Consider the following 14,263-nt stretch of genomic DNA (forward strand, 5'->3'; position numbering starts at 1 on the left):
CGGCCGCTCGTACCAGCGCCTCGGTGCCTCCTGCTGAGCACCCTCTTCTCGGCGGCAGAGGACCGGCCGCTTCTTCAACGGAAGTGGGTCAGGACCCTCTCGGGGGGCCTTTCCCTTCTCTTCTGCAGAGAACCGGCGGATTGGTGCCATTGGCGTCAGGAGAAGCAAGAACAAGGAAGAAGAAGGGAAGGAGCAGCAGGAAGGGATGGACTGAAGGGGCTCGCCCAGCCCCGTACTTAGAGCCGGAGGAGGCCAACCGCCGAGCACCACAATCGCAGGTAATCATGACTGGTTTCTCTACATGCAGGGACATGTCAAGTCGTGTGATTGCCGAGGCGTCATGGGGAAGCGCAGTCGCCCACGTCCAGTCAACCGCCATGCGGCGCCCAAGGCCGCAGGCTGTTGGGGCCTGCGGCGCTTCACGCTTGCCCCTTTGCTCTCCTGCTAGGCCAAGCCCGGGCGCGCCTTGGGCCCGGGGGCTACTATCGGCATTCTGGGAACGGGGGTCCCCAAACTTCCCTGCCTGCGGCCTGCGGCGTGGCTCGAGTGGGGGCCCAGCGCGGCCCATCTTCATCAGCTCAAGCTCAAGACCCTCGTGAGGGGCCAAGCCTCGCGGGGCGGACGACAAGAAGCTTCCTCAGAGGCAGCCTCATCAGGCAGGCTCGCGAGGAGGCGGAGAGATCAAGGCAGGGTAACCTCGCGAAGAGCCCATGACGCAAGCCATGATGATCAAGACCAGGCGGGCGCCAGGCGGGCGCCGGCCTGCGTAGTGTCCTTGTTTCCTCTTTGGTGCAAAGGGGGCAAGCACAGGCCAAGGCATCAGGCAAAGGTTGCCATTCCGGTGCAACGAGACCAAGACCAGCAGAGTGGCAGGACGGAGGTCACCGTGGAGCCCAAGACGGCGTCATCACCAGTACTTTTGGTAGCCGAAGACCACCTTTGGTCAGGATAACTTGTACTACATGTTCCCTTTCAAAATGGCCAATTGTTGGCGCCCTTCCCGCTCATTATTTGGGGAGAGGCCCAGGGCCTCTATAAATAGAGCTAGCCACCACAGAGTAGAGACATCTAGAAAACATCCAGAGATCTGGTAGAGCCCTAGCAGAGAGAGAGAGAGAGGCGACTGAACTCACCCTAGTAGTTCATCGCACCAGCCCAAGAACACCTCTCGCGAGGCTGTTCTTCCCTTGTACTATTCATCATCAGCCCCTGAGGCAATCCACCACACCACACACTGGAGTAGGGTATTACACCACAACGGTGGCCCGAACCAGTATAAACCTTGTGTCCCTTGTGTCATTCGTTGTTTCCAGCTTAGATCACGCGAGAAGATTGGACGTAGATCGGTAGGCGAGAGATCTCCGCGCGCACCCCAGTGTTCAAACCTTAAGGGTCTGCCGGAACCCAAAATTCGACATTTCTTCCCTTGGGGGGGGGCAATGCTCTATTAATGATGATCATCACACTTCTATTTATTTACAACTCAAAGATTACAACTCGATACTAGAACAAAGTATGACTATATGAATGCCTCTCGCTGTGTACCGGGATGGGCAATGAATCAAGAGTAACATGTATGAAATTATGCATGGTGGCTTTACCACAAATACGATGTCAACTACATGATTATGCAAGGCAATATGACAATGATGAAGCGTGTCATAATAAACGTAACAGTGGAAAGTTGCATGGCAATATATCTCGGAATGGCTATGAAAATGCCATAATAGGTAGGTATGGTGGCTGTTTTGAGGAAGATATAAGGAGGTTTATGTGTGATAGAGCGTATCATATCACGGGGTTTGGATGCACCGGCGAAGTTTGCACCAACTCTCGAGGTGAGAAAGGGGAATGCACGGTACCGAAGAGGCTAGCAATGATGGAAGGGTGAGAGTGCGTATAATCCATGGACTCAACATTAGTCATAAAGAACTCACAGACTTATTGCAAAAATCTACAAGTCATCAAAACCAAGCACTACGCGCATGCTCCTAGGGGGACAGATTGGTAGGAAAAGATGATCGCTCGTCCCCGGCCGCCACTCATAAGGAAGGCAATCAAAGAACACTGCATGCTTCAAATTTGTCACACAACGGTTACCATATGTGCATGCTACGGGACTTGCAAACCTCAACACAAGTATTTCTCAATTTCGCAATTACTACCTCCATCCGGGTTTTTAGGTCCCCTCGGTGCCGCACGCTCGTACCACATTTACAGGGCCGCTCCCTCGGGCGCCATGCAAAAAGTGAAGGCGCTGCGTCTTCCCAAAGCGCAATCAATTCAAAGCTGCTGGCGTACAGCTTGCATGGGCATCGTGAATTGACCAATGGATGGTTGATCGATCCGTGGCATGATGAATTGTCCAATGGATGCTAGCGAGGGAGCAAGCTGATTGGGTCACGGCGCCCACGCCGGATCATGCAAGCGAGAGTACTGCATGCACGCGTGCAAGGAAAAAGCGAAGCGTTGCATGCATGCAGTAATAACTGCGCGAAGCTCGTTGGCCGTCGCTCTGCCACAATATCTGCTGCTGCTACAGCAGATCCTGCCTTGGTCCGTGCGTTCCGGTCGGGGGGACTTAAAAACCCGGACGGAGGTAGTACTCAGCTAGCATGACTCTAATATCACCATCTTTATATCTCAAAACAATTATCAAGTATCGAACTTCTCATAGTATTCAATGCACTCTATATGAAAGTTTTTATCATATCCCTCTTGGATGCCCATCATATTAGGACTAATTTCATAACCAAAGCAAATTGCCGTGTTGTTCTAAAATACTCTCAAAATAATATAAGTGAAGCACTAGAGCAAACGACAAACTACTCCGAAAGATATAAGTGAAGATCAATGAGTAGTTGAATAATTATGTAACTATGTGAAGACTCTCTAACATTTCATAATTTCAGATCTTGGGATATTATTCAAACAGTAAGCAAAACAAAATAAAATAAAATGACACTCCAAGCAAAACACATATCATGTGGTGAATAAAAATATAGCTCCAAGTAAAGTTACTGATGAACGAAGAGGAAAGAGGGGGTGCCATCCGGGGCATCCCCAAGCTTAGGCTCTTGGTTGTCCTTGAATATTACCTTGGGGTGCCTTGGGCATCCCCAATCTTAGGCTCTTTCCACTCCTTATTCCATAGTCCATCGAATCTTTACCCAAAACTTGAAAACTTCACAACACAAAACTCAACAGAAAATCGCATGAGCTCCGTTAGTATAAGAAAATAAATCACCACTTTTGGTACTGTTGTGAACTCATTATAAATTCATATTGATGTAATATCTACTGTATTCCAACTTCTGTATGGTTCATACCCTCCGATACTACTCATAGATTCATCAAAATAAGCAAACAACGCATAGAAAACGGAATTTGTCAAAAACAAAACAGTCTGTAGTAATCTATAGGTTTCGAATACTTCTGTAACTCCAAAAATCCTGAGAAATTAGGAAGTCCTAGGCAATTTGTTTAGTAATATACTTCAAGTGGAGTTGGTATTTTATCGCTCTATGGTAAAAAAGGAAAATTATTCTTGTGAGAGCATACTTTCTGTTTTTTACAGCAAGATCGCAAAGACTTCACCCAAGTCTTCCCGAAGGTTCTACTTGGCACAAACACTAACTAAAACATAAAACCATATCTAAACAGAGGCTAGATGAATTATTTATTACTAAACAGGAGCAAAACGCAAATAACAAAAATAAAATTGGGTTGCCTCCCAACAAGCGCTATCGTTTAACGCCCCTAGCTAGGCATGATGATTTCAATGATGCTCACATAAAAGATAAGAATTGAAACATAAAGAGAGCATCATGACGAATATGACTAACACATTTAAGTCTAACCCACTTCCTATCCATAGGAATTTTGTGAGCAAACAATTTATGGGAACAAGAATCAACTTGCATAGGAAGGTAAAGCAAGCATAACTTCAAGATTTTCAACACATAGAGAGGAACTTGATATTATTGCAATATGTAAAAGCATGTGTTCCTCTCTCATAGTAATTTTCAGTAGCATCATGAATTAATTCAACAATATAACCATCACATAAAGCATTATTTTCATGATCTACAAGCATAGAGAATTTACTATTCTCCACATAAGCAAAAAAATTCTCATTTGGAATAGTGGGAGTATCATAAGAAACTCGAATACTATAAATTGTTTCCACATTAAAAGAGTAATGTTCAGAAAAATGGTAATCATAATCATGTCAAGTTATATATATATAATCATCACTACTTTTTATAGCATAAGTATCATCACAATAATCGTCATAAGTAGCAACTTTTTCTCATCATAATCAATTGAAACCTCTTCCAAGATAGTGGAATCATTACTAAATAAAGTCATGACCTCTCCAAATCCACTTTCATAATTGTCACAATAAGATTCAACACCCTCCAAAATAGTGGGATCATTACTTCCTAAAGTTGACACTCTTCCAAACCACTTTCATTAATATAATCATCATAAATAGGAGCCATGCTATCATCATAATAAATTTGCTCATCAAAACTTGGGAGACTAAAAATATCATCTTCATTAAACATAGCATCCCCAAACTTGGGACAAACGTTAATTGCAACAAATAAATTCTCAAACATGTCATTCTCATCAAACATAGCATCCCCAAGCTTGGGCCTTTTCATATCATAAGCATAATCACTCTCATCATTAATAGTATGGATATCACCAATAGTATAGCAATTATCATCATCACAAAGAGTAATAGGAGCAACATCATTGGGGAGGGATACCTTTTTACCTTTGCTTCTCCGTCTTTTCTTTTTCTTCTTCACATTAAGTATGGGTTTAATCCTCTTTTTGGAGCTCCTTATTAACGATATTGGTTGAATAGAAAGCTCCTCCTCGTTACCTGATTCATCATAAGAAAGAATAGGAGGATATTGGGAAATCTCTTCCCTTTCATCAGTATTCTCTTCATCTTCTATTTGTTTTCTAGACTTTATGTAATTGTCAATGTAAGGATTTTCAATACAATTCACCACATAATACATATAAATTTCCTCTAGATGAAAATCAAGAACTTTATCAAGGACAAACTCTCGAAGACTTAGTTAAACGTTTCATTTCTTCATAACCCACAAGCAAACTAAGTTCATTATGATGTGCAAGGGAAATCAAGTCATCACAATTTTTGGACACGATACGATCATGAAACAATTTGCATTGGAGATTTAGATGATCACGTTCATTTCAAAGTTCACAAGGATGGCAAAGAAATTTTAAATTTTCAACACAAGCATCTAGCCTTTCTTGCAACCATTTAGTTTCTAAATACTTATGCCTCTTGCAAAATCTATCTTCCCTATTTGGTGTGTACTTGCAAACTCTATGCACTCCACAAAAATTGACATGCTTATAAGAGACATTGTCATCATGACTAGTGCAATCATCATTAGTACTATGGGTATTCAAAGAGTTCATACTAACAACATTGCCATCATGCTCATCATTCAAAGATTTAGTGCCAAACATTTTAATGCATTCTTCTTCTAACACTTTGACACAATTATTGGAATCCTTGTTTTCATGAAAGACATTTAAAAGATGAAGCATATGAGGTAACCTCAATTCCATTTTTTGTAGTTTTCTTTTATAGAATAAACTAGTGATAAAACAAGAAACAAAAAGATTCCATTGCAAGATCTAAAGATATACCTTCAAGCACTAACCTCCCCGGCAACGGCGCCAGAAAAGAGCTTGATGTCTACTACACAACCTTCTTCTTGCAGACGTTGTTGGGCCTCCAAGTGCAGGGATTTGTAGGACAATAGAAAATTTCCCTCAAGTGGATGACCTAAGGTTTATCAATCCGTGGGAGGCGTAGGATGAAGATGGTCTCTCTCAAGCAACCCTGCAACCAAATAACAAAGAGTCTGTTGTGTCCCCAACACACCCAATACAATGGTAAATTGTATAGGTGCACTACTTCGGCGAAGAGATGGTGATACAAGTGCATTATGGATGGTAGATATAGGTTTTTGTGATATGCAAATATAAAAGCAGCAAGGTAGCAAGTGGTAAAAGTGAGCGAAAACGGTATTGCAATGCGTTGAAACAAGGCCTAAGGTTCATACTTTCACTAGTGCAAGTTCTCTCAACAATAATAACATAATTGGATCATATAACAATCCCTCAACATGCAACAAAGAGTCACTCCAAAGGCACCAATAGCGGAGAACAAATGAAGAGATTATTGTAGGGTATGAAACCACCTCAAAGTTATTCTTTCTGATCGATCTAGTCAAGAGTCCGTAGTAAAATAACACAAAGTTATTCTTTCCGTTCAATATATCCTAGAGTTCGTACTAGAATAACACCTTAAGACACAAATCAACCAAAACCCTAATGTCACCTAGATACTCCAATGTCACCTCAAGTATCCATGGGTATGATTATACGAAATGCATCACACAATCTTAGATTCATCTATTCAACCAACACAAAGAACTTCAAAGAGTGCCCCAAAGTTTCTACCGGAGAGTCAAGACGAAAACGTGTGCCAACCCCTATGCATAAGTTCACGAGGTCACGGAACTCGCAAGTTGATCACCAAAACATACATCAAGTGGATCACGTGATATCCCATTGTCACCACAGATAAGCACATGCAAAACATATGTTAAGTGTTCTCAAATCCTTAAAGACTCAATCGGATAAGATAACTTCAAAAGGAAAACTCAATCCATTACAAGAGAGTAGAGGGGGAGAAACATCATAAGATCTGTAACGCCCTCAATGCGGCTATATCTCCTACGTGTCGAAGCACGACTTAGAGGCATAACCGCATTGAAAGCAATGTCGCAAGTAAGGTAATCTTCACAACAACCCATGTAAATAGTTAAAAGGGGAAAAGGTACATAGTTGGCTTACACTCGCCACGTCACACAAATACATGAATAACATTACAATCATCCAATACACTCATGGTCCGGCTACGGTACCAAAATAAAAGATCAACCCCCACATGCGACAAAGTCCCCGATCGCCCCACTGGGCACCACTACTGATCATCTGGGAAAGACACATAGTGACGACGAGAGTCTTCATCGAACTCCCACTTGAGCTCAAGCGCATCATCTGGAACGGTATCATCGGTCCCTGAATCTGGTTTGTAAGTAAACTGTGAGTCACGGGGACTCAGCAATCTCGCACCCTCGCGATCAAGACTATTTAAGCTTATAGGTAAGGCAAAGGTATGATGTGGAGCTGCAGCAAGCGACTAGCATATATGCTGGCTAACATACGCAAAATAGAGCGAGAAGAGAAAGGCAAAGCACGGACGAATAACTATGATCAAGAAGTGATCCTAGAACAACCTACGTCAAGCATTACTCCAACATCGTGTTCACTTCCCGGACTCCGCCGAGAAGAGACCATCACGGTTACACACGCGGTTGATTCATTTTAATTAAGTTAAGTTTCATGTTATCTACAACTGGACATTAACAAATTCCCATCTGCCCATAACCGCGGGCACGGCTTTCAAAAGTTCAAATCCCTGCAGGGGAGTCCCAACTTAGCTCATCACAAGATCTCACGGTCAACGAAGGATATTCCTTCTCCCGAGACATTCCGATCAGACTCGGCATCCCGGTTACAAGACATCCTCGACAATGGTAAAACAAGTCCAGCAACACTGCCCGAATGTCCCGACAAATCCCGATAGGAGCTGCACATATCTCGTTCTCAGGGCACACTCATATGAGCTCTCCATACAACTAAAACCAAACCTCGAGTTTCCCTGAGGGGGCGCTGCACAGGGCTCTAGTTTGGACCAACACTCAGAGGAGCACTGGCCCGGGGGGGGGGTTTAAATGAAGATGACCCTTGGGCTCTGGAAACCCAAGGGAAAAAGAGGCTAGGTGGCAAATGGTAAAACCAAGGTTGGGCACTGCTGGAGGAGTTTTATTCAAGGCGAACTGTCAAGGGGTTCCCATTATAACCCAACCGCGTAAGGAACGCAAAATCCAGGAACATAACACCGATATGACAGAAACTAGGGCGGCAAGAGTGGAACAAAACACTAGGCAAAAGGCCAAGCCTTCCACCCTTTACCAAGTATATAGGTGCATTAAGATAAACAAGATAATATGGTGATATCCCAACAATAAACAATGTTCCAACAAGGAACGATCTCCAATCTTCACCTGCAACTAGCAACGCTATAAGAGGGGCTGAGCAAAGCGGTAACATAGCCAATCAACGGTTTGCTAGGACATGGAGGGTTAGAGGTTTGACATGGAAATTTGGGAGGCATGATAAGCAAGTGGTAGGTATCGTAGCATAGGCATAGCAAAAGAGCGAGCATCTAGCAAGCAAAGATAGAAGTGATTTCGAGGGTATGATCATCTTGCCTACAAAGTTGTCAGAGTTGACTTGATCCTCGTAAGCGAACTCAACGGGCTCCTCGTTCATGAACTCGTCTCCCGGCTCTACCCAAACAAGAACAACAAGCAAACGGAACACAATCAACCACGTGCAATGCTCAAACAACATGATGCAAACATGGTATGATATGCGGGATGCGATATGTGGTGCATATGCAAGATTTGACAAGGAATGATTGAACCTAGCCTCAACTTGAAATTCCAAGAGTTCCACTGGAAAGGTGAGGTGATTTTGGTTGAAATCTATATAAAGATCACCGGAATCGGATGCACGGTTTGGAAATGGCAAGCAAAACAAATATGGCACCGGTCTGCGATAATCAGCAAGTAGTCATCTAAATGCATCAAGATAAATATGCTACAGCACTCAAACATGACAACAAAATACATGGCAGGGATCCACTCATGATGCTTGACAAAATATGAACACTGATATATGGCTAATTCATCAATTAACAGGTTCAAACAAGCATGGCAAAAATGCAAATGATAACAGGTTTCAGACTTAGTGAAATTAACACAAGTCTGGAATTTATCATCAAGAAGCACACTTTAGAGCATGAAAAGTACAAGCTATAGGAACTTAACATGGCAAAGCAAGGCATGGCATGACGCTACTCAAAGCACTTAACAAAACTCCCTTAGTGACCTTGAGCCAAAAGGGATCAGAAAATACAATTGCAAGCATGTGAACATGGCAAAAACATAAACAGATCTCAGACTTAGTGAAAAACTGGAGCATGCAAATCAGTTAACGAGTAGGCATGTTTACGAGCTTGATGCACTCACTACAGAGCATGGCATGACAAACTAAGCATACACCCATCAAGAATACATGGCATAGAATCTAGACATGGCAAGAAAAACAACATAGCATGCACGGATCAATAGCAACATTCTCGGCAAAATCGCTAACAAGTCAACAATCTGCCAGGATTCACGATATAGCAAAAGTAGAGCTCGATTGACTCAAGCTAGTGTGCTCCATAAATGCAAATAAAGACATGGATGGATAGAGCACCACAATATTAACAAATAATCCTTACTGATCATCCTCAAAAGAGGCACGGATCACTAGGAAACAACATGAACATATGACATAACGACAAAATCAAGACAAGGACTTAGTGAAATTCTAAGTCCCTGAAATCAGCATTACCGATTACGCTACTTTGCAACCTTGTTCTAGTCACCACAAATATCACAAAAATAGATGGTAAGCACCTCTATAAAGATGGCATGGCATATAACAAAACACATGTAGAGCTCAGGAGCATAGCATGCACACATTAATCATGGCAAAAATGACAAATAGCTATTTGCTGAAACAGATCTGCCAAATTTATCACATAGCCCTCTTCCAACAGCATTTCGGGCATCAAGATAAGCTCAAATGAAAATGATGCCATGAGATGAAATGATATACACGTTGAGAAGAACATTTTGATATGCTACACGCACAAATCGGATCTACGATGAGAAAGTTATAGCATGCCAAAAATTGCAAAAAAATAACTGAGAGAGGCAAAAGTCAACCCCCAACTAGGGTTTACTGTAGTGTGGATCCAGATCTGGCGACTCGGCACGGATCCCGAGGTTCGTCAGCGACACTGTTCACCGGAGGTCGTCGGAGATGGTGGTGGTGGCCGGAGCTCGTCGCGGTCGGAGGAGGACGCCGGATAGGAGTGAAGGCGGCGGCGGTGCGGAGGCCGGAGCGGGGCGGCGCCGGAGCAGGGCGTCATCCGAGGCGGAGGAGTGGGGCGGAGCGAGCTCGCCGGCGAGGACGTCCGGCAGCTTTGGCCGGCGAAGAGGTGCCGGGCGCGGAGAAGAAAGGAGGCGGGCGCGGGCGCGCGCCTGAGGCGGGCGGCGAAGGTCGCGGGCCTGGAGGGCCGCGCGCGGGCTCTCCGGGCCGGCGCGGTTGGTGGAGGCGGCGACACGTGGCGTACGGTGGTTGGCGGCGGTGGAGTGTCTGTTAGGCGGCGGACATGTCCGGCGGCGGCGAGAGCAAACTTTTTAAGGTCAGGGTAGAATGATCCGCGAATTTCGGAGGAGGGGCTTGTTTTATAGGTAGAGGGAGCTAGGAAGCTCCAAATGAGGTGCGATTTTCGGCCACGCGATCGTGATCGAATGCTCTAGATGATGGAGAGGGTTTAGGTGGGTTTTGGGCCAAATTGGAAGGGTGTTGGGCTGCAACACACACGAGGCCTTTTCGGTCCCTCGGTTAACCGTTGGAGTATCAAACGAAGTCCAAATGGCACGAAACTTGACAGGCGGTCTACCGGTGGTAAACCAAGGCCGCATGGCAAGTCTCGGTCCAATCCGGAAATGTTTAACCCCCACACACGAAAAGAGGTAGAAAGGGCACCGGAGGAGATAGGAGCGCCGAAATGCAAAACGGACAACGGGGAAAAAGCTCGAATGCCTGAGACGAACACATATGCAAATGCAATGCACATGATGACATGATATGAGATGCATGACAAAGGCAACAACACACGGATACAAAAACCCGAACCCTAGGAAAATAAAATAACTTAGGCCAGAAACGGCAAGAGTTGGAGTACAGATAAGGTAAATTACATCCAGGGTGTTACAAGATCCAACTATAATAGCAAAGCTCGCAATACATCAAGATCGTTCCGAATCAAGAACATGAGAGAGACAGAGAGAGAGAGATCAAACACATAGCTACTTGTACATACCCTCAGCCCCGAGGGTGAACTACTCCCTCCTCGTCATGGAGAGCGCCGGGATGATGAAGATGGCCACCGGAGAGGGATTCCCCCCTCCGGCACGGTGTCGGAACGGGTCTAGATTGGTTTTCGGTGGCTACAGAGGCTTGCGGCGGCGGAACTCCCGATCTAGGTTTCTTTCTGGAAGTTTGGGTACATATAAGAGGTGTTGGAGTCGGGAACAAGTCAGTGGGGTCCCCGAGGCGTCCACAAGGTAGGGGCGTGCCCAGGGGTAGGGCGCGCCACCCACCCTCGTGGGTGCCTCGGGACTCTTCTGGCCCATCTCCGATACTGTGGGCTTCTTCTCGTCCAAAAATAACCTCTGTGAAATTTCAGGTCAGTTGGACTCCATTTGGTTTTCCTTTTCCGCGATACTCAAAAACAAGGAAAAACAGAAACTGGCACTGGGCTCTAGGTTAATAGGTTAGCCCCCAAAATCATATAAAATAGCATATAAATGCATATAAAACATCCAAGATTAATAATATAATAGCATGGAACAATCAAAAATTATAGATACGTTGGAGACGTATCAGTGTGCCTTCGTGGTAACATCCACCTCTCCAAACGGTGACTAGCTTCCCTCCAAGGAAGTGAACATCGGGATACAACCTCGTCTCCATGGCTTTGGTTATCCCTTACCCTATCTCCTTACTTGTGGTTTACTTTGGTCTCTTGACCTTGCATTCACTATATATATTGTCGTCCTCATTATATTGTGTTGGCTATTTCCTTGAAGAGATTATTTAGGCCTACACTTTATATCCCACAATTCATACTTGTTACTATTGATATATCTTGTGTTTAGTGTGAATTGCTAACTTGTGTCATACACTTACATATCCTGTGATATTGCTCAAGTAAGTTTGTGTAACTTACTTGTGCTTCTTAGTATCCTTGTTGTGCTCACCTCATTTACATTAAGTTGTTGATGCACTTATTTGAGCCTAGTATATTTAGGATTTGTGCTTGAAAAGTATCCGCTTAGTTTATTTTCGCATTAGGATAAAGCCAAATCCGTAGAAGTTTTTAAAACGCCTATTCACCCCCCCTCTAGGCGACATCGCGGTCCTTTCAATTGGTATCAGAGCTAGGTCTCTCCTTATTAGGCTTTACCGCCTAGAGAGTATCGATGTCGACTAGTGATTTACTACACAATGACACCTTTGATTTAGATGGTAAAAATTATCACTTATGGAGAATTCGCATGCTTTGCCGCTTTCGGGCCGTGGGTCCAAATGCTTTGCGAATTGTTCTTGTAGGGATTTCTATTGCAAAGTGTGGTCCATCTCCATCAATCAAGGATATGCTTCTTGATTGTGTGGTTTCTCTTGCCATTCATCAAACTATAAACTTTGAGTGTTTAAGTCAATCTCATCTTGTAAGTCAGCTCATGAGGCTTGGACTAAACTTGACGAAATATATTGTGGGTCCAATCTTGATGAAGATAATCGTCTTTCGGAGGAGTTAATGGAGGAGCTCTCCACATTTTTATATCATGAAGAGCTTTCTATTGTTTCCACCTCCGATTACTTAGACACTTCCACATATTCCACTTCACCAACATGTGGTGTGCCACAAGGTAATGACATGGTGAGTGAAGAAATATTTTGTGATGATATGTTTTCTCTCTCGTGTTGCCATGATCGAAATGCTTTGGTTTCCTCTAGTTGTTCTATGACTAACCATGTAGAGGAAAACAAGAAAGATGAGGCATGCTTGATTGATGAAGAACTCCCTTCTCCAAAAGAATCATCATCAACCCCTTTGGTCACATGTGCCTCATGGCAAGAGGTAATGACGAGGTATCATCTTATCTTAGTGATAATGATGATAGTTGTAATGAGGATGAGGATGATGACTTGACTCAAAATCTCTATGAGATTGGTAAAACGCTCCATAGAGCTAAAAATAATACTTACAAAAGGTTCCAAGATGTTCTTGCTTACTTTGAAAAACGTAATGATTCATTTCTTGACGAGCAAGCTAAAAGTGAACAACTTGAACATGAACTTGCTAAGGCTCATGAAACTCTTAGTGACTTGAGGTCTTCAAAAGAAGAGATTAAAGTTACTCATTGTAAACTTAAAGAGGATTTTGAGCTCCTTATCCTTGAATGCAATAGTGTCAAGGGAGAGCTCATAAAACTCTCTAAGTCTCATGAGGAGCTTCAATCAACTCATGAGAAGTCTCTAATTGCTACTTGCTCCTCTCATATTAATAATGATGTTTGTGCTACTAACTCGGTTTCATGTGAAGCATCAATTTTGAAGGAGAATATTGAGCTATGTGCTCAACTTGCTTTGCTAACAAGCAATTATGGGAAATTGGAAGAAAGTCATGAAAAGCTCTCGGGAACTCATGAGCATCTTTTAATCTCTTATAGTAAGCTAAAGTCAGCTTACGAGGCTATGGTCACCGAGGTAAAATCTTGTGAGTCTCATGTGAACATTAGCACCAATTACTAATGAACACTTGTTGTGCATCAAGTACATAGACTTGGATCTCAAGGCATTCTAAGCCGATTGTTATTCAGAAAAGGGGGAAAAGACAGAGGAAGACCCATGTGGGTGATAGTGCTACATTAGACGTGCATTTGTCCGGATATTTTTTATCCGAGCATGTCCAACATTATTCACAGCAGCATCCGTGATCGTCTAACAACAAATGCCAGGTGATATCCATCTAAGTATATTTTATTAGCACATACTGTTTTTGTCAAAAAACAAGTACTCTGCTTTGTGATATTTTCTGATGCAGGACAATTGATCACTGCAAGGGCGATGGTCGTGTCATGGATATATAGCTCGCACCACCATTATCATGCGCTAGCATCTGACCGTACCATAATGCTCAATGAATGTATGTGCAAGCCGGGCCTCTGCGGCCCAGTCTACATCGACGTGACATGACTAACTCGCCGTCCGTGCAGCTTACTACGCCCGTGATTGACTCGACGTCCATGCGTCTTACCACGCCCGTGATTGACTCGCCGTCCGTGCGGCTTACCATGCCTGCGATTGACTCGCTGTCCGTGCGGCTTACTGCGCACGCGATTGACTCGTCGTCCGCGTGAATTACCGCACATGCGATTGA

This window comes from Triticum aestivum, chromosome 1A (genome assembly GCF_018294505.1).
Source record: "Triticum aestivum cultivar Chinese Spring chromosome 1A, IWGSC CS RefSeq v2.1, whole genome shotgun sequence".
Lineage (NCBI taxonomy): Eukaryota > Viridiplantae > Streptophyta > Magnoliopsida > Poales > Poaceae > Triticum > Triticum aestivum.